The 4,450-nt window shown below is 40.5% G+C and overlaps 2 non-coding genes across 2 annotated transcripts; one reads left to right on the top strand and one right to left on the bottom strand.

Annotated features, from left to right (window-relative positions):
- The first annotated feature begins 2,661 nt into the window (after positions 1 to 2,661).
- Trnan-guu (transfer RNA asparagine (anticodon GUU)) lies at positions 2,662 to 2,735 on the top strand. Its single transcript has one exon. It is a non-coding gene; the product is annotated as a tRNA-Asn (tRNA).
- A 522-nt stretch (positions 2,736 to 3,257) lies between these two features.
- On the bottom strand, positions 3,258 to 3,331 carry Trnan-guu (transfer RNA asparagine (anticodon GUU)). The gene has a single exon. It is a non-coding gene; the product is annotated as a tRNA-Asn (tRNA).
- Between the last annotated feature and the right edge of the window lie 1,119 nt (positions 3,332 to 4,450).

Below are 4,450 nucleotides of genomic sequence, written 5' to 3'. Positions count from 1 at the left end.
ACACAGGATAAGATATAACTGTAAGTTTAGGTGTATAGCTCTATTTGTGTCTGTCTCATCAGCAGCAGTGAGCCAGTCGGTGAACCAGTGACGTGTGCTGGCTGACAGCCTCGTTATCGCAATAAATTTTTGCATATCGGTCAGCTGCCCAGATGGCCCTATGTATAGCCTGGTATCTCAGTGTGTGTATTTGCCATCCCCGTGGAGTGGGCTATTTCGGTGAATTTAAAGGGGGCCCAATCTATAGACAACTTATCACTTTTTGTGTCACAAACCCTTTAATAAGAACGCGGATCCGTGCTCGCTCTTGGGGCCTGCTGCATATGTGGGTAAATTGTAGGTGGTTTTCCTCCCGACGTAGGATTTTGTGGTTGGGAGGCTGTATCAGTCTATAAGGTGCCGTGGAATACTGGAGAGGTCTACGAGTTGGTGTGAAGTATATTGATGACCCAAACAAATTGTGCTTGGCTAATAGATTCTCGGTTACACTCCATAGTGGTTGGTTACCGGCTCTAGACGATACAATTAGGTAGCATTGGAGAGATTGTGACACCGCTGTGCATTCTGTAGCGTGCTGCATATCCTAGGTCTCGCATGATCTGGAGGATCTGAAGCCGTGTTGTAAGTTGTATAGTATGTTGTTGTTTTCCAGATGTGTCATTGTGGAGCTTGTAATAATATGTTCCATAAGTTTGCATGTGATATGGGTCTGCAGTTAGTGGGGTTGTATCCGTCGCCTTTCTTGTATATGGGATTTACGTTTGCGTGTTTCCAATGTGTTGGTAATGTGCCTGTATTTAGAGTGAGTGAACAGTTTGGTAAGTATGGGTGCTGTTATGTCCCGAAGTTCTCTTAATAGTCTGCCGTGTATATGGTCTGGTCCTGTTGCTTTGTGTGGGTTGATGTTTTTAAGGAGTTTGTCTATTCCTTGTTGTGTAATGTTAATTTCAGGCATGACTGGGTGTGGTTATGGTCCTTTTTCTCGGGTGATCCTGTTCTGTAGCCTGCTGTATTCCCTAGGTTTACTTGTATGTTGTAGGTGGATAGCCATATGATGAAGTCCCTCTTGGGTTGGGTCCTGAGGGATATTGCATGAGGCATCAATGTTGATCAGAGGGCTGTAGTGTCTATAAGGATCACCCTCATTCTTCATGCTTGGGTTTACCCTCTCGTGTGCGTTCACATTGATATCCGGTGGTTCATACATGTGTTGGCCAGTATTCTGTTGGGTAGACATGGAGCTGCTGTTGGTGCTTTCGTTAGTACTGCACGCAGAAGCTTGTGCTGAGGAGGGAGATTCAGAACGTCCATCACTAATGACTACCTATCGACGCAGGACAATGTTTGAGTTCGTTAACTCTTCCATGGACGTCTCTAGTTCAGAGATACATATTTTCCTTCTCTAGTACCGCAGTTACTTGATTGCTGGTCTCGGCTTTTGTTTTATTGTCATCTAATTTCTTCTTTTGCTTAGGTTTCTGTGTCTGTATAGTCTCATGAGCAGACATATTGCTGTGGAAGCGTAGACTGGAAGGTGAATTCAGATTCTTTAGTTTTGCTCAAGTTTTACAGTTTATCGCAACATATAAACATATACATACATAGTAATACATAATAAGACATAAAGACATTGTTCTCATTACAAAACCATATACACATTTACACACATTCACACCCACCCATACAAATTGATCAATAAAAAATGACCATTAAATCATACATCTATATTGTAGTAGCTATGGCAGAGAAAGAGATGTCACTTCGTTAGTAGTTGTTATTGGTATCTGCATCGAATTGGGTGGTTTCCTGTGCCCGCCTCTTATTACTACCAGGTATATTAGGCCAAAAAGTAGTCTCATTTACGGTTACATTGGTAACAAAACGGGGTCGGTAGGTCGGGGGATTTTTTTAGTGTCGTTCACTCTAAAATAATGGCCGGAACCGGAGTCTGAGATCGAAATCCCGATTTTTAACTTCTTTTTTTTTATCGTAGAAAAGTGAGAAAAAAAATAGGGTCGGTCGGGTAACCCTAAACGGAAATATTTTTATATATATACAATGTATATATATTTTTTTATTTTTTATTTTTTTTTTTTGCCTTAGCAACGTTTGTATAGTATCCGATGAGTACACATTAGTGTTAGCAGCTTCTACCCTGATTTCCTCCTTTACAGCTTATACACGCCGCTCCATCAGTGTTCGGGGTAACCATACACTGGGGATGGCAGTAGGGACGACAGGATCTTCTAGCACCTCTTCACAAACAATACAGGTTGTATGTTCATACTGACGATCATCTACTTCTTCTTCAAGAATATTTTAACATGCTGAGAGAGGGGTTGGATTATACAGCAATTTTAGCCAGCTGAGTGGATGGTTGACATTGCCTGCATGTATAAGTGTAACTTACATCACTCTTGTGTATCTCTTCTGGGGTAAGCTTATCACATTTGTATTGGACCCAGTGTTTCGACACTTAGCCAGAAACAGCGTTGACCGCAAGTTTTGCATTTGATAGATTTATCAGCTCCTGCCCTACTTCTGGGTTGGGTCGTAAATTATGCCGGCACTGCCATTCCTCTTGTACAATAAGTGAATACGGCCAAAAACCAAAGTGCAGAAGTGCCTCGTGCTGTTAGTCCTACACATTTCACATGACGGGTCTCCGTGGCGCAATCGGTTAGCGCGTTCGGCTGTTAACCGAAAGGTTGATGGTTCAAGCCCACCCGGGGATGATGATTATATTATTATTTTGAAAACAAATTATGTTTACACACATAGCCAAAATTTCCATTGTAATTATGATTTGCTGTTGTTGGAGGAAATATAAATACCAAATAACAGTTAGCGCTGAAGTGAGCCAAGGTTCCATTTTAGCCTCATCGTTTTTATTTACTGGTCATGCAAAGATAGTGTCCATATACTGGCATATATAAACAGACATTTAGAAATAATTATTTCTTTATCTGTTAGCTTCTGTTACTAACGTATGTCATTATTAAGTCTAATATTGTTAAAGAGTAAATCAGTCCAGTTTTTATTCACAGTTTTGTAGGATAACCTTCTTTAAACTTAGATGATAATGACCGGACTTGAAAACTCCATTTAACCTGAAGAGAGGCAAACGTCACTATTGTCGCGTGTATAGGTATTTGCGGAAATGAAGAATATTTCGGTATGTGCAGTAGATAATTCATCGATTGCTAAAGTTGCACCATCGGGCGTTTTTAATTTGTTTAAAAATTGATATGAAAAACCGTCCCCGGATAGGCTTGAACCACCAACCTTTCGGTTAACAGCCGAACGCGCTAAACGATTGCGCCACGGAGACCACTTTGAAAAGTATCTGTTATCGCCTTAAAGTTATAAGAGTCTAACTACTTGTAAGGCTTTTGATTTATTGTGAATATTGTCTTAACATGACAACGATTTTCTCTTTTTGAGAACTTTATCAAGGAAATGCATTTATCTGAGTTATTAAATTATTTTGATTCTTTTCGTATTTACAAACAATCAATTCGTTTAAACGAAATGGGGTATTATCACTCTCGAATACCGCCGCAACCTTCATTGTATTGTAGACCGATTAAATGAGTAACGTCATCCTCGATACTCAGGAGGTTCCGACTGAAGGCAGTTCAGGGGGGAAAATCTACACCAATCACAGGCCTGCAAAAAAAAAATCCTTTAAGGACTACAGAGAGAGCGATGCCCAACTTCAAAGTCACACAGCAGGGGCGTAGGAAGCGGGGGGGACGGGGGGGCAAACATGTCTTTTTGCCCCCCCCCCCCCCCCATTTTCGCCGACTGAAATTTTCTAAAAAAGCTTATTTGAAAGAAAAAAGGGTCCTCCTGCACATTTTTCGTACTTCATTCTAGAAAATTTTCCGCTGCGCGGCGCATTTCCTAAAAGGTTCAAGCACATAATGTCAAACCTTAAATTGTAAAAATTCAATACACACAAACTAGACTAAAAATGTCCATCAAGGGATTCTATGTACTATTTAAAAAAAAATGTCTCTTAAAAGATCAATTTGTTTATATGTCTTAGCGAGACAATTAATTCATTTTTTTTCTGTTACACAACAATGTGCCGATGGTGTGAAGCCGGTATATTCAGATCGAGTAGGGTTCCATAATGTTATGACGACACTATTATCATTTCTAAATGCAGGTAGCTTTAAATCGAAAAATTACCATGTTAAGAACGCTTTATAATCATTAAACTTTATCGTAAAACTCATCTAAGCCATTCTAAATTGTAATTTTTTCCCGGGGGAGACCCCCGGACCCACCAAACACCAAATTCTCGCGCCTTTGGGCGCTCGCAAATTTATCAAATTGCATCGTTAAACTCATCTAAGCCATTCTAAATTGTAGTTTTTTCCCGGGGGAGACCCCCGGACCCCCCAAACACCAAATTTCTCGCGCTTTCGGGCGATCGCAAAAT

Source organism: Argopecten irradians, chromosome 15 (assembly GCF_041381155.1).
Source record: "Argopecten irradians isolate NY chromosome 15, Ai_NY, whole genome shotgun sequence".
NCBI lineage: Eukaryota > Metazoa > Mollusca > Bivalvia > Pectinida > Pectinidae > Argopecten > Argopecten irradians.
Note: the sequence above shows the minus strand (reverse complement) of the source record. Positions and strands in the feature narration are given on the sequence as shown.